Source organism: Podarcis muralis, chromosome 3 (genome assembly GCF_964188315.1).
Source record: "Podarcis muralis chromosome 3, rPodMur119.hap1.1, whole genome shotgun sequence".
Classification (NCBI taxonomy): Eukaryota; Metazoa; Chordata; class Lepidosauria; order Squamata; family Lacertidae; genus Podarcis; species Podarcis muralis.
The window spans coordinates 21106910-21131932 of NC_135657.1; the positions used below are offsets into that span (position 1 = coordinate 21106910).

Consider the following 25023-nt stretch of genomic DNA (forward strand, 5'->3'; position numbering starts at 1 on the left):
TGGTAACTCCTTTTGTTTGGTAGCTGCGGCTATGGAAGTGTGATTTACAGAGATTTGTACGGGTCATGGATGTCTTTCCAGCCTTACTGTGTATATTTAGACAGGACTTTGGTTGGTGTTAAAAAGTGTATATTTTGAATGGGTTCACACACAGTAGCAAAACAATGCGGACATTGTCAAGGCATGTAGAACGCGTATTGAAACGCAGCATCCAGACTTTTCCTAATCTGCCCTCAATAAAGCTGAAATAATTATCCTAAGCCGTCTTTCTAGAAGAAGGGGGGGGGGAATCATTGAGGAATTCAAAACTTTTTTTAAAAAAAAACCTTGGGGGGGGGGGAGAAACTTTGCTCTGCATTCCGATGCAGATCTAGTAGTACGAGGGGAGGGCTAGGGGGGGTGAGACATGGAGCCCAAACTCCTTGCAGACATCAATGGGAGCGGAGAGGGAAGAGGTGGGGGCAGATGTACAATTAAAATGGGGAAACATCGCGTGACTTGGCTTATTCGGGGGGGATAATCATCATCATAATTCGCAATGCTGCAATGAGAGAGTGAGAGAGAGAGAGTCTTTAACCGGACTCCCAAACTGGTCGGGATCTTTTCACTGCGCAGCCCCCATGAAATAAATGCCAAGTGGCAGATGAATAGGTCCAGTTGGAATAGCTATTGGACTGGAAGATCCTGGCTGGATTATGTATTCATCACTTCTCTAGCAAACTGTCAACGGGGGTGTGCTACGTTGGTTCATATTCCTAATGAAAACAACTCACCCTCTTAATTTTTAGTGATGTACTTAAACACTTCTGTTAACATATTTGCCGGGAGGGGTGGGCTGGGGTGGGAGCCGAGGAATCCTTCCCTCGCCATCCTCAGTCCCTTGACCCAGCTCAAATTTCAGCCCTACGCGGTGCTGATGCGCGGTCGGTTTTATGAAAGCCAGGAATTGCCCACCGTCGTGTTCAGCAAAAAAAGAGGGAGGGAGTAGGGTTATACAGAGCACCTCATCATTACAAGCATTCTCTTATAGGTAAAGGATTATAGACAAGGGGGAGAAATGAGGTTAATGATTCGGGAAATGGGAAAGCGGGGCAAGAGTTCTTTCTTCGCTCTGTTCGTCTTACACGATTAGGAAGAAAGCAATTGGGGAGAAAAACTACCACTAGTCTCCAAACTGTTCCTTCTTCCAACCCAGACGTTGCCTGCTCCCAAGAACCTTTCGTGCCCGTCCGTGTCTTTCAGCGGGACAGCTTCGTAACAGCTGGATCCTACACGTGTCTGCTCCGGAGTTAAGGCCTGTTGAGATCCACGGGCCTTCCTTCGGAGTAAACGGGCCTGGGCCGCAGCCACCCTTCGAATCCTGCCTCTCTTGAGCAAAAGGTTTCCATACACTTTAAACGTGGGGTTCACGGATGGGTTTGACTTCGACGTAAGGCGTTTGGGGTTGCGGGGATAGAGATAGGGGACCCACACAGAAGTTGTATTTCTCTCTCCCGCTAACTTTCACCCAGCCCCTTCAGGCGCTTAATCGACAAACTATGGGGAAAAGACGGGGTTTATTACACTTCTCAGCTGAGCTCCGATTCTCTCCTAGCGCAGAAACATCCTGAAAAGAATAAATGCCCATATCTTTCTCTTGAGTCTTCACGAATCGGATGGAACAAGCTTTTGCCCTCCCTAGCTGATGCGTCCCACAAGCAGTGGGGGCTTCCTTTTCCCATACTAGACACTAAGATGGATAAGGGGCAAAATATGAAAGGACATCTCAGCAGGTGGAAACAAGCCCGGGTCTTCTTCTGACTAAGACGTGTTGATTCTTAGCTCGGCCGTCCCCAAGGCGACTTTCTGCAGACAACCCCGGACTTCTGTTTCTAACGCAGCGTCAGCCATCTCCCCAATGCCGACCCCAACCTCGTTTCTGGATACCGGTGCCTTTGTGGCCCCTGCCGCGGTTATCCTCCCCAAACACCCGAGCGCGCACACAAGCGCACGGACAAACTTTGGGCATTGTTACCGGGTATCGGGTGGGAGAGGGGGGGGGGCGGACAGCGAGGATAGGCTTTGCCCTAAGCAGGGCGATTGGAGCTCTCCATCTCCCCTCGCCTAAGCCTGTTAGGGACACATTCTCCTGTCCTTAAACGTACAAGCAGATAATTGTTGGCGCGCTATCTTTGTACGGATGAGGCCAGGGTGTAAATGCCTTTTAATGACTGCAGCTGCTGGCTGAAAACTGTCAATGGAATTGGCGAACACAGAGCCCCCGGAAAAGAAAAAGAGAGAGAGAGAGAGAGGAGAGGCGCTTTTTTCCTTTTTCCTTTTTTTTTTTTTTTTTTTTTTGCAAGCAAACTGCTGAGCCTGAGAGCCGCTGGAGCCGGAGAGCGAGCGAGCGAGCGAGAGAAAGAGACAGACAGAAAGGAAGGAGGAGGAGGAGGAGGAGGTGAAAAGAGAAAGAGTGATCGGAGGAAAGATCCCAGCAGCCGAGCCGTCCGCTCTTCCGCCTCTTCACCCGGGCCAAAGACATCAAGCCATGCTGACCTTGAAAATCCTTTCCGGATCCTGTAAGTGGCGGTTTGTTTGGGGGGGTGATTTTTTTTTTAAAAAAATATTCATACGCTCAGGTCCCACTGGAAAAGCTCCTGCTCTTTTTTGTTTGTTTGTTAGGGGTTATGTTTTCTTTCTTTTTAAGGATCCATTCCCACCCCCACCCCGCATCTCACTTCCGTGACCCGATGGCTTAAGAACTCGGGGATAGAGTTCGATCCCCATCTTTGCTAAGGAGCCCGGGAGGGGAGGAGAAGGGAGGGAGGGAGGGAGAGAGAGAGAGAGAGAGAGGAGAAGAGAGAGGTCGTAGCGGGTACAACGCCTCTGCTCGCAGCCTGCTTGTCTTTTCTTCGACATGCTTGCTCCTTCCTTGGGGCTCTGCATTTCTTTACCCGCCCCCCAATCCCTTTCACCAAAGGGCATTTTGCACCCTGATTTTGAACAGGCTAAGAGGAACAGAAGTCAATTCCCCGGGAGAGATCAGTGGGGCTTGCTTCCCAAATAATGTGCTTTGGACAGGATGGCGGGGCGCGCTGAGTGGGGGGAGCCGGAGACGATTTCACCAGTGCTGGAACTACCTGGAACACCTAATTTGAGGGAAGCGGGTTCCCAAGTAATTGTCTTCCTCGGAAGTCAGTCCCTTTGAATTCAATGGGGCTTCCTTCCAGGTCCTTCAGGGTCCGGGGAGGAGGCGGCGCTCCTCTTGCGCGTGTTTGCTTTAAAATCCAGTCTCTCTTTGGGCAACTCGGTGGATGCCATCGCGCGCCACCGAGAAGCAAATCCCATTTGTGTGAATGGAGCTTGATACCATAAGTGCGGATCCTGAAAGCGTCATCTTAACACTTAGCATCTCCACCGCGCCTTGTCTTGGGACTCCAAGCGCCTTTGGTTCAAATGTAATAACTGAGGGATGGGGGGGGGTTGTCTCTCCTTGTCTGCGGGATTGCTTTCTTTTGTGCTTCCCAGTTTATCCCTCTTTCCTGCAGCCCCCACCTTCCTTTAATCCTGATTCTGTCCGGAACGACCTACCAGGCGGGTCAGATTCTCTCCCCTGCTTTTATGTATGTGCTCAGATTGTGTGCTCAGTACAATTCTGGGCTTCCTCTGGAAATTAAAAAAATGTTGGGAAGAACAGGGAAGAATTAAGAAAGGGAAACCGGAATAAAAGGAAAAGGAAAGGAGAACTCAGATCAGTCACAATTACACACACCCCCCTAGACACAACCACCACCACCAACAACAACAGGGTTTTCATTGAATTACTTAATAGCAAGCAGTGATTATGCCCTGCTACAATTATATCCTTTTAAAAAAAAAGAAGGCTCCCTTCCCCATTTCAGAATAAATAAGAAACGAATACATATGTTAGACGTCCTCTTAAGTTTGACCCACTCGGCAGCTGTAATTCAATCCTGTTGATGTGAAGGGTGTGTTGTGCACGCGGGTGTAAAAACCGAAGGCAAAGGACTCTGGCGGGGCGGGGGGGGGCTAGTGGGGATAAGTTTGTATTAACTGGCTCAAAGCCACTTCCAAAGGTTCAAGGTGAAACTTTATATATATATTTCACTATTTCTTTTCTGCTGGTAACATCGACGTTAAGGCTGTAGCCTTAAACTCCTTTATCTAGTGGTTGAATCCAGCGAGGTTTTCTTCTAAGCAGACAAACGTGTAGGACTGTGCTGTTCAGAGTGACAAAGAAACCGAATTGGTTTCGGTTAGGAAGAGTGCAGAACGTGTGTGTATGCCTAGTTTTGAAGCCAATAAATTCTGTGTGGAAGAAAAAGTTGTTCTTCTGTTAAAAGGAATAGTTGAGTTTCTAAAGTAGCCCTCTCCAATCCCCTTGCAACGAGTTTGTTGCAGGGATTCAGAGCTCTCCTTTTCAAAAAGGTCTCTCTGGTTGCAAATCCTGTTTCTCTGACTCGAAAACGAACCCTCTCTCCTATAGTTTGTCCTGGTAGTTCCTTTTTCCAGTTCCTGACAAGGGCACTCTAATTCCAAGTGGAATGTCTTTTGCTTCGAGTCTACCGATTTCTGCACTATTTTCAACCAGCCACCCAACTTTTCCCACGGGGTCCTTGGGTTTGCTTGTCTGAAGGTTTGCACTTTCCCCCGGTTGCTCGGGATCCCAAACCATTTATGCTCCGCAATAATTCCCTCACATTTCAGAGGACTGTATCTCAAGTAACAATACCCCCTGATTAAATGCAGGTACTTAGAAATTCAGTCCCAAGTGACTAACAGTCAGGCGCTCAGACTGATCTTATGCAAACGAGGCTACTCCAAAGTAAGTGTTGATCCTTATTTACTTGTAATTACGCCCAGGTAAGTGTATATAAAATTGTAGACTTATCCGCACCCTACGGCTTCAATTTAGAGTTAGGAGCGGCCCAATTATTTCAGTGGAACTTAAACTGGCTTCAGGCTACAGTCCCATTATACGTGGGAGGGGGGGGAGCAGCATTGGTCTCAGTGGCACTTACTCCCGAGTAAACAATCCTGGGATCGAGCTTCACCTGCCCACTGGGTTATGGCCCCATGTGCCCAGTCCTGCGGGCAAAATCCTGATTGTGTAAATCCCACTGAGTCCGGTGGAACTGATCTCCTAAGTCACTGTGTTTCAAACTGCAGCCATAACCTGGAAATCGTTTCCTTGCACGGTCTTGAATACCGTTAAATTTTGTTATTGAACATACACACATGCGTGCATGCATATATCAGTGCAGGCGTAAACTTTAAAGAATAGTTACAGTTACTGGAAGACAGTACCTATTGCTTACTCCAAAGAAAACGTGCTTTAAGGATGCTATTGTTATACGCATCCTCGGTAGTAAATATCGCCAGGTACAGCGGGGCTTTACTTCTGAGTGGCTCCGGATCAGGCCGCACCAATCGGTGCAAGGGAGATCCTTAATCTAATTTAGAAGCTGTAATTTAGCTATGTTAAGTAGAAGACACCCTCGGGCTTCTTGGCAAGGGCTGACAAGGGCCAGCCAGGCCGTTGGGACTGATAGCCGCCTCATGACTTAGCCATCAGGGAGGAGGAGAAATGTTAACGTTCCCATGCAAAAACGCAGGGGACAGTGTTAGCCGGATCCTACGCTGGGCTTTAAACAGAAACAAGCCCTTCCGCGCTCAGCAAGCCCAAGGAAAGACGCACAACGTATGGCAGCCCAGCGAAGTTTCTTCCGTCCACAGGCCTGAAAAGGAGGACGCCGAGAGAGCGCAGGCAAAGCACAGGCATGGCTGAAGTCCGATTCTCCACTTTTCAAAACAAGAACTAAACAAGAAAAACCAGAGTACTACGATTTCCATTCCAAATTGTTCTCTCTCTTTTAATTCCCAAATTCCTGGCGCGAGGAGGAGAAGGGAGGAGTGGGGGGGGGGGGAAACCCTGAATATCTTATCAATCTCTGGCAGTGACCCTCATTAGGGGGGCATCCTGCTCGAGGCCCCGCCGTTGGAAGAAGGCTGCCCAATCAGAGCGATTGCACGCCTTGTTAGTGATGGCTGTAATGAAGCTTCGCCATACACTCGAAGAAAAGCTCCCTCAATGCCGATTTACCTAATGTCAACTCGTTACTTCTAATGAATCGCATCAAAACCCGGCCCTGAATGGGAAGCGGGGAGCAGGCGCTGAACCTGCAGCCCCTCCGCCCTCTGCTACAACCACCCTGGGCTGCCTGCTCCCACCTCATCCAACCATCGCCACCTCCTTCCCTTCTGCGCCTTTGAAGAGGAACGTTTACGCAGCTCTGGGGTCTCGGGGAGGGGGGTGGGAGACGACGCTCGGTGGGTCCGATCCACCTAAAGCAATCCGTGACTGGCAGTGCAATTTGGCCCTCACAACGACCCTGTGAGGTAGGCTCAAACACAGAGGGTGCCTGTCCCGAAGCGCGTCATTGCTGGGCAGAGATTTGAACCCACCATCTCCGTAGGCAGCGCTTGTCTCTAGCCCCGACGCCACCCCTGATTTTTCTTTTCAGTGGGAATTCCGGCCCAGGCTTATCCACATTAAACCAGAAGTGCGTTTGTTAAGTACCTACATTGGAGTTTAAGGCAGGGCGGCCGCCAGGCCATATTGCGTCACGGGTGAGACAAGGCAGAAATACTCCCCTACATTTCGAAGGGACTGATCTCCCCAACTCCCGCCAAAAAGGATTGAAACCACCTTCCCTGGATTGGGACCAGCGCCCTTAGGGGGACGGGGCCGTCGCGTGGTGCCTGCTGCGTCGGCCAAAAAAAGGGACGTGGCCCCTTTAAATCCGGGGCTCCAACATTCCGTAAGGGAACTTTGCAGCAGTTAAGAGTCTTTGCGCTGCGTTTTCGCTTTTCTCCGAAGGGGCGGGCGCGCCGCCCTTTAAAATCAATTAGTATTTTTCTATTCTGGAGGTAAATTATTCAAACAAATGTTTGGAAAGACCCCGAGGGGGGAATTTGGCCATGACAAAAGGTTTGATTAGCCTGATTTCCTCCTCCCCCTCGGCTCCCCCCTTCCTCCAATACACACACCTCCCCAAAAGTAACAAAGCACAGAGGAGCTCCAAGCCACTAGAAGAGGGCAGCGCCAATTAAACGCCCGCCATTCTCTTCCTCGCCCGAAAGTACCCCCAAACTGGGGGTGGGAGCTCGCGGGTCTGGGTGTATGTTTGTTTGGGGGGGGGGATTTATGGCCTTGGATTTGCCAAAGTACAACAAGCAAAGAAAGCAACTACTGTACCACAAATATCAGAAAAGCAGCAAAGTGCTAATGGTGTGTGTGTGTGTGTGTGTGTGTGTGTGTGTGTGTGTGTGTCGGAGAGCGGGGAGAGCTCGATCCAAACAATAGCAAGCCCTAAATGCAGATTATTACATCCACCGATCCTCGTCCATTATCTGCCCTCCGTACTGTCTATATATTGATTTCCATATCCGCGTTTCATGTCTGTGAAGAGAAAGGGCGAACCAACAGAGTCCAGGGGCTGAACTGCAGTTCCCCTTTGGTCCTTGCAAGCATGGCGAGTGTGATTTTTTTGTTTGGGGGGGGGGGTTGTTCCTTAACTTGTCCACCTGGCTCGCCTTTCCCATTTCACCTAGGCACAACCAGCCTCTGCAAACAAACCCAAGAGTGCTTTGGCAGGCAGGCTGTCCGTGTTCTATATAAGCGCAGCTTGGCCTCTCAACCCTCTCCCCAAACCTTTCCAACGCAAGGAAAAGTACAATCCTGAAAGACTGGTAGATTGGCAAAAAGGTAACATAAACATTTTCCGGGGGTGGGGTGGGGGTGGGGTACCGCCAGCGGATCAATCAAGGCCCAGAACGAGAGTGCAGCGCGTAAACCTCCACACACCCCTCCTGACACCCCGCTTAAAATCAGCTGGGTTTTTTTTTGTTTCCTCCACCAGAAAGCTTTACGAAAAGAGAACAGTACCCAACAAGAGAGAAGAGGGAAAGTGCGGATTTGAGAAGCTTTTGCAAATACCGGTTGCCCCGATGCCAAAAATCCTTACTCCGAAGTAAGTCATGTTGATTTCACTAGGAGGGGCACCCTTATTAAACGCGCACAGAATGGCGCTGTTATGTCGGAGCACCGGGGAGTCGCCGTACAGTATAAATGCTACTCAATCTGCTTCGGAGTAAGGAGTTTCTGGATCGTGGCAAGTCCCGTAACTGCAAGATATTTCAAAGGAAGGTTACAAAGTGTGGCTGGAGTAAGTGTGAAATTATTCAAGATAGGTCTACACAAGCCAATATAACCGCTCTAGAGTGGGGTGGATTCTGATTTCCTCTCTGGCACCAGCCTGTCTTGGTGCCGCACTGAACTCCACGCAGACACCACGCGTGAATGTGTGAATTTCTTGGAGGGCGCCGGAATAACGCGATGAGCACGCAGGTGTGTCGCCTCTCTCCGCACCATCCCTGTATTTATTTTAATCAGCAGTGCTGTGGAAGGTCAAAACTAAATGAAAATATCTTCCAATTTGCAAGTAACCCTGCCAGCCAAGATAATGCCTCCGTTGCTTTCCATACACCTCTCTCCTGCTACAGCACATTTAAGCTGAGACGGTCACTGTGTTACAGAATCAATTGACATCGGCTCAAGTGAGTTGTGGATGTCACTGCGATCTTTCACAAGCACTGGAGCTTCCAGCTCAGCGGGTGAAAGCATGGCTTTCCTACCCCCATATATAAACTAGTGTTCCCACGAAACTTGAAAATAAACATTTTATTATTATGTTTGATTAACAACCACCGCCGCTACCCCAGGGCAGGACTCAGCCAAAGGAAAGCACTTTTCAGTCCCATTGATTTCAAAGGAAAAGGCATGAATAGTATTGGCTAAGTTCTTCCATTGAGGTAAATGGGGATGACTCGTGATTCACTTTGGCTCACTGTCAAGGAGCGTCCAAGGTTCTTCAAAATCTTAACACTCCTAACACATGCAAGGATTTGGGGGAGAAGGAAACTGGGTGACGCATGATCAATTGATGATGATGATTTCTTCCTACAAGTGTTCAAATTCTCGCTGACGACGGCCCAAGTGTAACAGTTCCACCCAGAACAAAATGGGCTGCCCTCTTTATCATGTAAATTGCCATTCACTTGACACCGCACACCCGTTTAGCGGATCAAGCTCGGTCCTGGATTACTGGGAAACTTTTGTAAGGCTCTTACTCAGGACTAAACAAATATTTGACAAAACTCCCCAAAGAGAACGCTGATCATCTTCGGCTGTGTCAGAGAAATGACCATTCATGAAACGTAGGGGAAATTTCAGGCATAAAGATACTGCCATAGGCAGTCTTGCTGGTCAGTAAGTCAGTTCCGTATTTATAATCAGGAGTCCCTTATGCTTCAAAGTCAATGTGTTGAGGATGTGGTATTAATATATATGCATTTTAAATTCAGGATCCATATGCCCACACATATTAGTTCAGTCAGGCTAGATTAATGAGAATATTATGTTAAAATAAAATAGGGAAAAAACAAGAAAAGGCGTGTTTGTGTGCCTGATTTATATCTGTACGATAGAGATAATTGATACATGTGCATGTCTACACACTCCAAACTCCAAAAAAACTGTTCCACAAAAAATATATATATAAAAAAATAGCAGGCTCTAAACCGATCTGAGATGCCATAGCTTTTAGTGGTATAATTTTCTCCCGGGAAATCTGTTGAGAGCAAGGGAAGTCACGAGTCTGCATGTGGATCCGGTGATAATCATAACAATAAGACACGGATCGCACCCTGCATGTAGCAAAAGCATTGCTCTCGCTGTGCACACTGCGTGCGTCTTTACCAAAGGTCCTAAATAATCACATACACACGCATTCCCAGTTAAAGGTGCATTTCTGTGAAATTTCATTTCTGTCTTCTGAAACCGCTAATTGCTCTGTACTCTACTTGCTTTTTAAAAAAGATGTGTACACATCATCAGCAAGGGAGTGAGAGAAAGAGCGCAGGGAAATTGGATTTTTTTTTCCTTAAGGAAAGAGAACGGTGGGGAGGGGAATTTCATATATGAAGAGGAAATATCTCCAGGAATTTCTCTCTCCCTCTTACGCGTTCTAAAGCAGTCAAAGGAAAGAAAGGTCTTTAAAAAGTTGTGAACCGCTGAAAGGTGCTTCAGAACGTTGCGTCAAGAGGCGCAGCCCACAATTCCTGTTTGGATTCAACAAATAGGGTTGGGCCGGGAAGTCAGGTGCAATTTTCTTTGAGTTTTCAAATGAAAAAAAGCGCTCCCGAGACACTGATCTAGATAAACAGAGGAGGCGGCTTCGATTTCATTACAAATTAGTCGCTATGAATTCAGGGGGGGCGCGGGGGGGGAAGCAACCCTGATAATTCCTATCTGAGAAGAATACACGGGTTGACTGCAAAAGAGGTCACGCTCGGAGAAGGACCCATCGAAAGCAATGGACTTAAGAGAGGTTGGTTTGGCGGGACGTTGGTTTCAGAGGGTCTTCTTCTCTGAGCGTGACTGAATCGGCTACAGCATGTAAATAGGGAGACAAATAGACAATCCGAATGCAGTTAGGCAGCCATAAAATACAGCAATTCGAATCTAGGGAGATGGATTTAATTTATTTATTGGGTAACCCCCTCCAACTTCCTTCCTTCCTTCCTTCCTTCCTTCCTTCCTTCCTTCCTTCCTTCCTTCCTTCCTTCCTTCCTGAAGAACCACAAAGTACCATGCACGGACCCCTGGGAAGACTGAGTGTCTTTCGTGACGCTCCAGCTTCTCTGCTATAAACTTTTTAAGGCGGGCCTCAGCGGGCTAACAAACAGGCTGGGTGCATGAAAGGCCAGGGGTTGCGAGAATCGCTCTTGACTTCTTAGCAGTCGCCGAGAAAGGAGCCGGAGCGGCTTAATATGAGGGGCTCAGTCAGCAGAGAAGAAGACAAAGTTTGGGCCTGCGGGAGGAAGAGCCAAACAAAACGCAGAATCGAGGGGTGGCGGGGAGCGGGGTGCAGGGGAGAGAGGAGGAGGAGGAGAGGACGAAAGTTGCGTTTCACACGTGCACGTTTGCTTGGCCCTTTTGACTGAGCCCTGGTGGGAGAAACACAATAACAACTCCACTGCCTTCCATAGGAACCTCCCTCTCCCCCCCCCCCCACATTTTCCCCTCCAGGGTATCCGGAAATCCATAGGAGCTTTCACCTCCATCTCCATCGATCCACCTTCTTCCACACCCCAGATCCAAGCCAGGGAAGGGGCAGGTTGAATCTTTCCGAAGCGATCTGGCTGTTTCCTTTATTTGCAAAAGGCCATTATCCCCCAGGGCGCACCAATAGTTCTTTCCGTGTGCCTTTGCCTTGCGCACATCGATGGTGGCAGGCAGCTTTTGAGGCAGACAAGAGGCACGGACCCGCGCGCGACAGAGAGATCGTACAGCAGGGGCGTGCGGGTCCATTCAGAAGTTAACAGGGCCTAGAGGCCACCATGGCTGTGCTTCTGAGTAACAGGTGCTGCTTGCAGATTTCCCAGAGCAGGGGTACCAACTTGAATAAAATATTGGGGGGAGCCAGATAAGCCCCGCCCCACATAATCAATCATATGACGTGATGCACGCATACCATTTGAATGGCAATACCCATCAACCTTTTTTGGGGGGGTGGCCCCCTCGGAGTTGGCTCCTATATCCCAGAGGCACCCAGCTGGCTACTGTAGGAACAGGATGCTGAGCCTAATGTAACAGGCTCCTCTTATGTTCTTAACCTCCAGGGACTTTTAATTTCCAGGGAAGGATGCTCAAGGCTGGAGGGTGAAGCTGGGAACCAGGGGAGATTCAGTCTCATCCAACTCACTCAGAGGACTTGTCTCCTTCTTGTCTAAGTAGGTGTATGTGGGAGACTATAGACAAACTGACAAGAGCAAACAGCATTTTTTGACCACTTTCACATGTGGTCTCTTCTCCTGTCTTGGCGTTCACTGTTCGCAAAACATACAGGGATCCTTTAAGCGATTTCCCACACACTTCTAGATGTTTTAGTCCCAATGGATCTGACTGGAGTTACTCTCATGTAAAAGTGCAACCCTATGAGGCTGCTACCCTGAGAAGAAGTTCCGTTGAAGTCAGCACAGCTTACTTCTGAGTTGACATGCATGTTAAGTATCCTTAGACTCACACCCATGTAGTCTGATATATATACTGCATGTGTATCAGTTTCCATAAACCGGCCGTGCTTATGCCCAAATTTTAATTTTACAGGTATTTGCACAGGTGTATGATTTAACATGTCCCTACATGCACACAGAATTCTTTCACATATCTATAGATTGCCTGCATGTAATACCCTTACACGTAGCTATTTAAGTAAATGTAAAATTGGATTTTTGAAGTACAGCTGTGTAGATTTTGTATACAGAGGAACCCATATTGTGTTTAGTATCACACAAGACTGGATATCAGAAATCGATATCCAGAGAAGACAGCTTGAAATAAGGTAGCTTTGCTAGACTAGTTTTAGCCTTTTAGTTTAAGTAATCCGGGATGCTCTAACACATAGTAGATTCTCCTGGTATTTCCCCCTTTAAAGCAATAACCACACAAAGTCTTGTAAAAGCTAAAAACAACATTTACTCACTCAGAATACTCGTTGAAGAGCAACAGATACAGCAGCTGGGACTTCAAGAAAAGAAATAAGATGTTCCAGGTCTGAAGGCATTGTGTCTTGGAACCTTTCAGATTAGAGTTAGGTTCCTGCGACTCTATACACCCTTACTTGGGGGAAAACCCTGTTAAGGACTTGTTAATAACTTCCTTACTTCTGAGTACTTCTGAGTACCTAGGATTGGCTGTTGAGCACTATTCAAGCAGGCCTATGGTGAATGACATTTAGTTCTAAGTAGCATTGGATGCCCTTACACAGAAAATAGTCCCATTCAGAACCTGAACCAAGTCTGATTACCGTATTTCACCCATATGGTCCCGCACATGTACTTGGAGGCCAGCTCCCAACAGCCCCAGCCATTACTGCAGATGGTTATGGACGATGGGAGTTGTAGTGCAACAACAATACCTAGAGATTAACAGGTTAGCCATCCCTGGCCTAGCCCCTTATATTTGGCTTATCTTAAGCTAGAGAGCCAGGGTGTAAGCTGTGCTAAAAAATGACAGGTGCTGGGGCTGGTTGGTAGTAACACCACAAATGGTGTTACTGGTAAGGTTGGCCAGGGAAGTGTCTTAAGGCACAAAATGGTAAGAGAGAACAACAACAACAACAACAACAACAACAACAAAATCAGCAGTCCTTGCTCCCACATATTCAGCAGGACTTGCTCCCAGCTTTTCATCCGTTAATTTTCCAACGTAATTTACTTCTGCTTACTGCATTTAGGTTCAAGAAGCACACCCATACCACATTTTTTACTGTAACCAGCAGCACTAACTTCATAACGATCAGCATCTTTTTGTCCAACAGCTGAAATCCATGCAGACCTCTTCTTAATCTATCTCCCCTTAATGGGAAAGCCCTATTCAGGTAGGGTTGAGCTGCTTGCACAAGGAGAATCAAGGAGGGACTATCAGGGATTTTAATGAAACAGCTGGATCCAGTATCCAGTTAAATCCTACAATGGGGTTCAACGGAGCTTACTCCCAGAAAAATTTGAATAGGTCTTAATCTGTAAAGTGCCCCAGAGCAAGGTGTTTTTGTTGGGAAGGGTCTTTGGCCCTCATGGAATACACAGTAGAAGTCAGTTAAATACTTCTGCCAGTAGATTAATGAGATACAAGCTACAAGAATAAGAAATGACAACATTCTCACGAACGCAATGCCTTTATTCAGTAGTGGTTGGTGCCCACTGAGAATGCAGTGGGGCCAAATGCAGGGAGCCCAAATAGTAGGCAGAGCCAAGCCAACTAATTCTAGTTCACACCCCTTCCTCCTCCCTGTTGAAGTCTACAAGGGCAACTGAGCCTAAGGAAGAGGAACCTGACAGGTAGCGCCACCACCCTCTGGACTGCTTATTAAGAAGGTAGATAGGTGGGAGATAGATGAGGAAGGCAGAGGTTGTTGGGACAGCGCCTCACATGCCCTAATAGACAACTCCATTGCCTCTCTTAGATCAGCCAAAATATCACAAAACATTAGTCATGTTTTTGAGTTCTCCAGACCTCTTCATCAGACTGGATGATGAGTAAAGCAGTGGGACAGGATGCACAATCTGCATCTGGTAAGGCTGGCCAGGGAAGTGTCTTAAGGCACAAAATGGTGAGAGATAACAACAACAACAATTCCCTGCCTTTTTCACTTATGGATTTCAGCTGTCTTTTAGGTATTATGCAGGTATCAGGCCTCATCAATGATGGAGATTGATTGAAGATTAAATTGGTAAATTTAAATTTAAATTTCCTGTCCCTGTGTGTGTGAGAAATTTGAGAATAAACAGACTGTGAACTGCTTTATAGCAGAATAAAAATACTTCTGCGCTTTGGCAACTTACTGAAAGATAGGAATTAGGCTATTATTTGTGGTCAGCTGATCTTTCACTTCTCTGTCCCCTTTACTAAGAATGAACCACTTTTTAGTAAAAACAAAAAGGTTTACTTACATTTCAATGTAGGCAGCAAATATGCAGGTAAAAATACTGATTAGTTACAAAGTACAAAATTAGTTTCCAAAATAGAATCTGAGCTCTAAGCAGAGCCCGGGCATGTATGTCTGCTCACATCACTGGCTTGAAAGGAAGAGAGAGACTGAGGCAAGGAGGAAGGAGAAAAGATTAAGATCCCTTGTCCTATTTCCCACCACAGGAAGTAGGGGATATGACATCACACAGACCTATCTTCTCTAGGAATACAGGAGCTCTGTGAGTCATAACCTTTGCACTTATCCAGCCGGGCTCTTCTTACAGGTGGCACTTCACTCTACTGCTCTCCAAATCCCAATCCAAGAGGGTCAACTTTCAGATACCAAGTATTTGGAATGTTTCACGACTTCCATTTAGCTGGTTTGTTGGGATCAGATCATAAACGTGAAACACAGGAAGGCAAATTGTATGGCATATGAACATAATATTGAGCAGAACTTCTGTCCAAAACTGGCAGTGATTTTGACTGCAGATACCTGGGATTGAATCTGGGAGATTTTGCTCTCAGAGCACACGCTCTGCTACTGAGCTAAGGACCCCACACACTTCTGTTGGGTAGACCGTATTTCTCCCCCTACCACCTTTATTCACATAGAGAGGCCCAAGTAACTTCCCCCTCTTGTTCAGCTTTTATTCTGCAAGTATCCTCCCCATCTGTAAAGGGAGAGCTGAAGAGATCAATGCCTACTAGCCAAGCTGACAATGTTCTACCTTCGCTGTTGGAGAAAGGACACTTCTGCAAGCCAATTACTGGGAGTCAAAAGTGAGGAGAGCACTGTTGCAATTAGGTCTTCCTGAAGGCATCTGGTTGGCTACTGTACTAGATGAGCCTTTGGTTTGACCCAGCAGGGCTCTTCTTATTTATTCTATTTAATTTATTTTTTGCACTTAGATCCCAACTTTCCTGCCAGGAAATCAAGGTGGCATACATAGCTCTCCTCCTGCCCATTTTTTTCATCACAAAAACCCTTTTTGGTAGGTTAGGCTGAGAAATAGTGACTGGCCCACGTTCACACAGTGAGCTTCATGGCTGCGTGGAGACCCTAGAACCCTGATCACTTAGGTTCTTGTCTGTCACTTTAATCACTAAAGTTAAAAGGGTATAAGACCCCTGGACAGTTAAGTCCAGTCAAAGGCGACTATGGGCTTGTGGCGCTCATCTCGCTTTCAGGCTGAGGGAGCCGGCGTTTGTCCACAGACAGCTTTCCGGGTCATGTGGCCAGCAGGACTAAACCACTTCTGGCGCAATGGAACTCCATGACGGAAACCAGACCGCACAGAAATGCCGTTTACCTTCCTGCCGCAGTGGTACCTATTTATCTACTTGCACTGGCGTGCTTTCAAACTGCTAGGTTGGCAGCAGCTGGGACAGAGCAATGGGAGCTCACCTCGTTGTGAGGATTCGAACCACCGACCTTGCGATCGGCAAGCCCAAGAGGCTCAGTGGACTTTAACCATTACACTATACTGACTCTCAGTCATTTAGGTGCAGAACATTCAGTTTTCATAACACTTATTGAACTAGGACACTTAATAAGCACAAACAGAGTGCTAAATGTTGTGCAGGGCAGCAGCAATAATACATCATCTGTCCAGGCTTACCAATTGCAAGAGAAGAGGATTAAAGGGAAGAATCCTGGTCAGGAAGAAACAGATACAGAGAGAAATATATTCGACTGACTCAGCACCTAGAAAAACCGATCACTCCTTGCCTGCCAGTGAAGACAGAGCAATAATCTGGAGTAAGCTATGCCCTGGAAATGCTGGCCTAATTGCACCATTGAAGGGGTTCTACTCCAACATAATGGTTAGGTCAGAAAGTCTTGGTGTTGTTGTTTTTTAATTTGGATAGTGGCAGAGTTAGGACATTCCCTTTCAGAGTGAGGCACGCCCTCCCCTGGCCTGTGAGCAGGTTCACCCCTCCTCTCCCCAGCTGGTTCCCAAGCCCTGTTGAGATGCTATAGTCTGAGGAGAGGCAGGAAATCTCTGCATTGCCTTACATGCCTTTGAGGTGGTGGGTCCATTTCTTGGCAGCTTCCAGGAAAGTGGGGAGAATAATTTTCAGGATGAAGGGTAGGCGGTAGAGAACAGTTGTGGGGAAGACACTACTACTGTGATTTGATAGCTGAATGGACTTTACCCGATCTTTTCAGACTAACGACACAATCCCTTACTGGGAAAAGGAGCAGTTTTTTTCTTACAACACCTGCCTAATCAGAAGGAAGCCCCATGGAGTTCAGTGATGCTCGCTCCCAGCTAAGAGAGTATAGGATTGTTGCTGCAATTCACTTATCTAGGAGCCAGCTTCATTGAACTCAGTGGGACTTCCTTCTGAGTAGGCACATAAAGGATTGCATTGTACTTCCACTGTCTCCATGAAACCTGACTTTCAGCACCATATTATTCATGCTTGCTTAGAACAAAGTCTCTTTACATGTCCAATGGGGGCTTAGTCCCTAGCCAATATGCTTGGGGCAGAAGCCCTACCCTCACAATTTCTCTCCCTTTCCCCACCATTCAGTAACGCTTTCGCCTTCAAACTGTCATCTTTACCACACTGATCACTTTTCTTATGTAGTTTGGGGAACCTGTGGCTCAGTTGCTGAGAACATGGAGCTGATGATGTCAAAGTTTCAGGCTTGATCCCCATCAGGGAAAGCTACATATTCCTGCATTACAGGGGGCTGGACTAGATGATCCTCAAGGTCCCTTCCAACTCTGTGATTCTATGCTTCTATGTTAAAGGTAAAGGGACCCCTGACCATTAGGTCCAGTCCTGGCCGACTCTGGGGTTGTGGGGCTCATCTCGCTTTATTGGCCGAGGGAGCCGGCGTACAGCTTCCAGGTCACATGGCCAGCATGACTAAGCCGCTTCTGGTGAACCAGAGCAGCGCACGGAAACGCCGTTTACCTTCCCGCCGGAGCGGTACCTATTTATCTACTTGCACTTTGACATGATTTCGAACTGCTAGGTGGGCAGGAGCTGGGACAGAGCAACGGGATCTCACCCCGTCACGGGGATTCGAACCGCCGACCTTCTGATCGGCAAGCCCTAGGCTCTGTGGTTTAACCCACAGCTTCACCCGCATCCCTATGCTTCTATGTTACTGGACTCCAATTCCCAGCAGCTCCATACAGCAATGTCAATATCCAAGGATAGTGGGTGTCCTCATCCATCAAAATGATGGATGATAGTATCCAAATATAGACCAAAACTTCCCTTTAACTCTCAAGATTGGTAAGAGCTATTTGACATTGGCGGACTCTCTTTCATTGGAGGTTTTAAAGCAGAGGTTGGATGCTCATCTGCCATGGATGCTTTAGTTGAGATACCTGCATTTCAGGGGGGTGGATTAGATGATCCTTGGGGTCCCTTCTAACTCTACCATTCTAGGACTCTATAAGGTCACCCAATGAGCTTCATGACAAAGTTGGGCTTTGATCCCTGGCTCTCAAGATGCCCAGATCAGTTCTGTTTCAGCTGGGGATGAGGAAAAGGAAGCTGAGACAAAGACTTTGATGGAAAGGGTGGGTTTTCTGGTGGGGTATAAAGGAAGAGAGACCATCAAAGCAGCCAAATAGATAACAGCATAGGACATCGTTTTCTACCTGTCTAGACAGTCAAGAGATGTCATAGTTAGTAAATAGACACTGTATAACCTAGTGATTGTCTTTAGAGATCACACCACTTGGAAGCTTAACTGAGCACTGAATCATTGTTGGAGGAGCACCCTTTACCCTGGATATAATCACACTGAGACTCTGAGTTTAGGAATAATAAGAAATCTAAGTTCATTAAAGGAAATGCATACTTGATAAGGAAGTTACTGAGGTGGAGATACAAAGATCCATGCTTGCTCTTCTTTCTCAGCAGGAGACACACACAAAGATGTCTCCTCTTCCAAGGTGAAGGTGGAGAAGGAGGAAATGAAGTCAACAACCCTAAGGGTATCTGTCTAACACCTGAGAGAAGGTGTTAAACTGGACAGTGTAGGAAACTTGGAGCTTCCTCTATTTATTCTTTCCCATGCAGACTCCAATGCAAGTTGAGTTGCATCCCAACACTTTGAGCATAAAGGGTTTAACTCATTGTGAATACGCTGCCATGGATTTTCATAACAAAATACATCTCAGCTATGATGAGGTCTGTGAGCAGGAGCAGAGTACCTACTGATCCATTTGCCTATACTATTTAGTCTACAGATATCAACCACAATGTCTCAGTTGATGTTACTTTGAACAAGCCTTCCATCCTAACACCCACTGAACCCTTTTAGACTTCCTTCCAAAGAGATGCTCTCAGAATTTTGATGCCAAGCTGCACAAGATCCACAGTAAGCTCATTGAACTCACATGTGAGTCAAAAGTGCTGGGAAATGCAGCTAATGGAATAAAAGAGTGTAGAGCTGGTTTGTAATCCACTCGTTAACCCCTACCCAAAAGCTCACCAACAGTACAATCCTACACAAGTCAGCTCAGAAGGAAGTTTCATGGAGGAATGCAGCCTAGTGCTCATTCCCTCCTAAACACGTTGTTTCTTGGAACTTTGAAAGTATATCATCTGGAAATCACATTAACTTTCCAGTGAATGTTCAGAAATAGGGTTGACCAGATAGATCTTTCTTCAATGAAGAAAAATGATCATTTTAGACAAGCAGCCTGCTCCCACCAGTATATTTCTTGTGTACAATTTAAGGGTTATTAAAATATTGACCAACTCCTTCCCTTACCCACCCACCCCGCCACTTCAAAGCAAGTAGCAATATTAAGCCCTGTAAATCTCCATAGCCCTGCCTTTTGCAACATAGTTGGAAGTAAAAAACCCATTCATTTGAATGAACCTTGCTCTCACCAAGACACACTTAGAATGGAAGACTTTAAAGACCCTGATCCATGCACCCTCGACTTTAGCCGACACATTTGCATTTCCAACTACAAAGTCTAAAGGGGATAATCTTTTAACCATACAATTAGGCTACTTGAAAGGTGGAAGGAAGAGTGCTAATGCTATACAATATATATAATCATTTAACAAAGTGATCCCATAAACCTCAACCATAAAAGAGAGCAAATATGTTCTAGAACTGAAACATACACACCTTCACGTCCTTCTGGACTTCCTTTGGTTGTGGGAAGCAGTAAATAAACTCAATAAAGTAAATTAAAACTCAGATCAACTTAAATCTGTGTAGCCCAGTAGCTGAAAGGGGTTGTGTATAGGAAATCCAATTTGTGCCCACTGACTCGCAACCCAGTTAAGCTGTGGCAGTCCTTCGGTACTCACTCATGGGATCATTGCCTTGTATAGTGAGTGGGCTTGCACGTTCCTATGATCCTTGTGAGCGAAGCCGTCAAGGGTCTCATACTCCCAGTAGGGTCACCCAAGGCGGTATGGTCAAAGGGGAGGATCTAGACAAAGAATGATCCAAGAAGTCCTCAGCGGCAGAACAGGTGGAAGATAAGAAGTGGCGTGTTACAATGGCTGTGAAGGTGGATGAAGCCTGCAGCAGATAAGAAACTATCAATCGTAGAGATACTCATGCCATCGGAATAGAACCTTATTGCGAAGACTGTGTGTTGATCAGCATGCACTGATCTCCACACATAAAACAAATTCACACACAGGTGTCTTCCAAAAAGAAAAGTCCTTCGGTCACACAAACAGTCTTTTAAAATGTAAAAAATAACATTTACTCACTCAGAATACTTGTTGAAGAGTAACAGATACAGCAGCTTTGTCCAGGCAGGCTTAAAATGGTAATCCAGTTACAAAGACATACTTTAGTCTAGTTTAAAATGGAGTCTGAGCAATGGAGCTCAGCCATGCAGATGTTCTACATTGCTGAGATGAAGTTCAGAAAGCAGAGGGCAAAGGGCAAAGAGGAAGTGCCTAGCCAGGTGAGATTTTATGTATGTATAGTCCCTCCCCCTAACAGGGCATAGTGGGTGTGTCGCTCAGAGCCCTCTCTAGGAAACTTGCAGGAAAACTCTGTGAGCTTCAGCTCCTATCATGTGCCTATCTAGCAAGCATGCATTGTTGGTTTGACTGCACTGTAAATAACCCACAGTAAGCCCCATTGAATTCAATATGCCTTACTTCTGAGTAGACATGGTTAGGGTTGCAGCAGGTCAGTTTGAACCAAAGGAGATTTAAACAACAACAACATGCTTAGGACCGCATCATTGCAAGTGGAAATTGACTTTCAAGGAAGGAAGGGAGACATAGGCCCCCTCCCACAGCCTCCAATACATCCCTGTCATTGCTGCCCTTGTATCCAGAGTGCAGTTGCTGAAGGTCAACTAGAAAGGGTCATAGCTGTGCTTTCCCCTCTCGAAAGATTTTGCTATTTAGACAGCTACTGCTACTCAATACTAACTTACAGGATAATGGCGAGAGCCAGCGCAAGCACTGAACCTGTTATTCACGAGTGAGCAGCGTCTGTCCAATACAATTCTCATCTCTTCTCCCTGTTTGGATAGAGCGCAATCAATAGGGAGAAGGAAGGATGGATGACTCAGCTCAGAGAGAGGGTGTGTGTGTGTGTGTGTGTGTGAGAGAGAGAGAGAGAGAGAGAGAGAGAGAGAGAGAGAGAGAGAGAGAGAGAGAGATGTGCATTTAACACTCTGGAGTTAATGTGCTTGTGCTCCGCTCCCCTTTTTAGATACTAATGTATATTACTGCTGAGTTGGGTCCTGGACTTCTGTCCGAAACATAGCTGTCAACGTTTCACCTTTTTAAAGGGAAATTCCCTTATTCCGAATAGGATTCCTCGCAAGAAAAGGGAAAAGTTGACAGCTATGGTCCGAAAGTCCTGCTCTGATGCCACCATCGGAGGTGGAGCGGGACCTCAATTACTCTGCCGCAGAACAACAGATCCAGGAATGTGCGTAGCCAAGATTTGGGGGGGGGGGTGAACCTCAGTTAGCAAAGTATTTTTATTGATTTGCTTGATTGGGTGGGGGCAGCTGCGCCCCCCCCCCCTGGCTATGCCCATGGATCCAAAGCTGCAGCTATAACGAACTTTAATTCATGCCGGGAACGGAAGACATCCCCATAGCACAAAGGGTTAAACGGGACAAGGCCCGTAGTATAGCAGGTCCCACCACCTAAGGAACATCGGGAGTTGCTTTACACCGGTTGTCTATCGAGGCCAATATCGTCTACTCTGACTGGCAGCAACCCTGTGGTGGTCTCAGGCACAGGTCCTGCCCATCTCTTGACTCTGTTTAATTGGAGATGCTGAGAACTGGACCTGGGACGACCTTCAGCATGCAAGTTCTGCGCTCTAGCAATGAACCATCATCTCTTCCCAAGGCTTCAAAGATCCCGCCTATTCGTCGTCTTCAACCGAGTCAAACCAGCCCAGAACTGTCTGTCCATCAACATTTCACCTTTTCTAACTGGAGACGTGCCAAAGGTGGAACCTGGGACCATGCAAAGCACCACCGAGCTAGGACCCTACTGTAAGAAAATCGGCATATATACGTGTACGTGTTTATTCATACGATCAAACAGCCCAAGTTCGGCGGTGGTCACTTGTGGAGAAAGCGACCCAAATCCAGTTCACCGTCCAACGTCTTAGCCACGTGGGAAGAATCTTGTGTCTTCTTAAAGACCTACAGCAGCGCGATCCTAAGCCGGGAGGAGATGTATACTAACTTGAGTTCGTTGGAGGAAAGGTGGGATATAAATAATAATAGGCGGGATATAAATAATAATAAGCAATAGACAAACCACCCAGATAAGTGGGGGTTTGCTTTTATTTTGGACACGAGTTCCATCGAGCTCAATGGTCCTTTCTTCCGAGCGGATAGGTGTAGAATTGCCCTTCAAGTTCCATAGGAATGAATTATATTCACTTCCGGGTATGCAAGGATAGCACCTTCGGCGGATTTATACGGGATAAGCGCTCTGGACTCTTTGCACCAGATAAAGGGCGCTCTAGCTCTAGCCTACACACCCCAATCAAGACACGCGCCCTAAACACACGCGCGCTTACAAGGGAGTAAGCCCATTAAACACAACCAGACATACTTCCAAGGAAACATGCTTAGGATGGCAGAGCAAATCCACCCCTCTGTTGAAGTCGCCGCAAGACTTTTAAATGGAGAGGGAGGGACCATCCGTTCTCAAGGGACTTCGGATTCTGCAACCTTTCCTCGGCCGCTGCGCTCTCCGCTCTGAAATCGAGGATACACTTCTTTTTCGCAAGCAGGCAGGGGAGGCGAGAACAACCGGACCTTTTAAGGGTTGCGAGTCTTCTAAAAGCCCCAGCGGGAGTTCTGCCGAAATCCAAGGAGATTTAAGGCTGCAATCCTACACCCAATTACATGGGAACTTGAGTAGGATTGCAGAGTGTAGGATTACAGTGCAATCCTATACACATCTGGGCAGGAGGGTGGGGGCAGGAAACTGACTCCTGGGTGAGTAAATTAAGTGAATAAAAAGTTTGCAGCCTTACTTTGGAGTAAATGCACTTTTGAAGCTGCAATCCTAACCTCACGGAATTGGAAGTAAGAGTCACTGAATTCAATAGGACTTACTTCTGAGTAGGCACTGCGGACCCAGGGGCACAGGGATCGCCCTGCAAACGTGGGTAGCCCGTAGCTGACTATCAAAGGCGTTCATTGCAAAAAACCATTTCAAGAACGTCAGAATTCGCTATGTTCAGGGTGTTGCGACGTCGAGCTCAAAACCCACCCTCTACACTTACACCTAAAATCAACTTTTTCGACGACAGGCACAAACGGATAGCTGAATTTGGTTATTCTTTAACGTGTCCCCAAATCCTGTTTTTGCTGCAACAAGCTAATGTATGGTGGCCACACCTCCCGGATTCTTGTGAGTATGGCTTTCCTCGCCATCTGACTGTCCCTGTCCCTACGCGAGTGATTCAGTTTATACGCCGCCTTTCTGCATGTTGGGCGCAAGGCGGCCAACAACAGTTGGAATAACCGGAACGTATATGGGGTGCTGACTTACGCCAAGTCAGGCCAGTCTTGTCTAGACTAGCAGAGGCTCCCCAGGGTTTCAGACGTACGTCTAGCCCAAAGTGCCAGATATATAACTAATAAATTCATACGCAGCCAATCCTACGCGTCTCTTCTGGAAAGGAAATTCGGCCGAGCTCACTAGAGCTTATTCCCAAGTTATTACACGGAAGATTGTGGTTTAATTTGAGAGTAAACTCCATTCACTAACCATAGAGGGATTAACGTCGAAGTATGTTCTTAGACGGAGTGGGGGCTGTATTTTGGGGGGGGGGGGGAGGGGGTCGTTTTCCTCTCCTATTTTAGAACGCAAAAGGACTTGAACAAAGAACGCTTATTTTCTAAGTTTGAGTCTAACAGAGGAGTGCGGTGCAGTGGTTAGAGGGTCGGGCATCGGTCTGAAGGGGCGCAGGTCCGAATCACCCAGAGATCTTGGGCCACTCACCTGTCTCTCAGCCTAACCTGTCTCCCAGGTTTGTTGTGAGGATAATGAGGGTTAGGATGGAGAACTAAGAATGCCACCCTGCGCTCCTTTGAGGAGAGGTGATATATAAGTGCGATCAATCAACAGAGTGGCCATGATCCACTTCAACTTCCAGGAAGAGGATACCCTATGCAGCCTTATGCCTGATTAGGCTTGAGGTCCCAGACAGGCTTCAGGGATGCCCGATTTACCAGACGGGAAGCTACGGACCATAGCAGACAATTGAGTCCGTTTGGGAGGAAATTGGAAGGGGCGGGTTACTGGTTTCAGTCAAAGTGCTTGGCCTTAGCTGGGTTAGGGTCTGGCTGCTAGCTGACTCCCAAATCCTCCAGTTTAACGTATGCGGATGGAGATGTTCACCATATCTATGCCTCCTATACAAGCTGTCACTTAATCCGCTTTAAAACAATTGAGAGCCAATCCTCCTACTTAAATGGCTTGTGGATAGGGCTGCTCCCCTTGTTAATTGTCTCCTGTCTTTATAGGGTGATTATTTTGACCACCCTGTGACCAAACCTGTTTAGAGAAAACGCGTGGTTTCTTGGCAATATATAACTCTGCCTGTTCACCTTTCACATCCGTTTAACCAATGCGTTGCGGTAGGACCAGGGCAACCCGGACACCAATCCCACTTGGCCACGAATGAAGCTCACTGGGTGATATTGGTCAGTGCCTCTCAGCCCTACCTCACAGAGTGGTTGTGGGGATTAGATGAGGAAGGGGAAGCAATGTGCACCATCTTGAGCCCCTTGGAGAAAAAAAGTTGGAAATATACGCATTTTGAAAATCCCTCCTGATCTTAAATGCGTAATTCCGAAGCGCTTCAAAGAAAGATTAGAAGGTGTGAGAATGTGATGACATCAAAAAGCCACCTGGGTTGGACCGAGGGTCCACCTGGAAGAGGGTTAGCCAACGGGGCGCCCTCCAGAGAT

At 47.0% G+C, this 25023-nt stretch overlaps 1 long non-coding RNA gene across 1 annotated transcript in view; it reads left to right on the top strand.

Annotated features, from left to right (window-relative positions):
* The first annotated feature begins 903 nt into the window (after positions 1-903).
* The window catches only part of LOC114594741 (uncharacterized), a 40899-nt gene continuing 16779 nt past the window's right edge, over positions 904-25023 (top strand). The window contains exon 1 of the long non-coding RNA XR_013392130.1: positions 904-2558. This is a non-coding gene — a long non-coding RNA (uncharacterized LOC114594741). The remainder of the gene's footprint in view (positions 2559-25023) is intronic.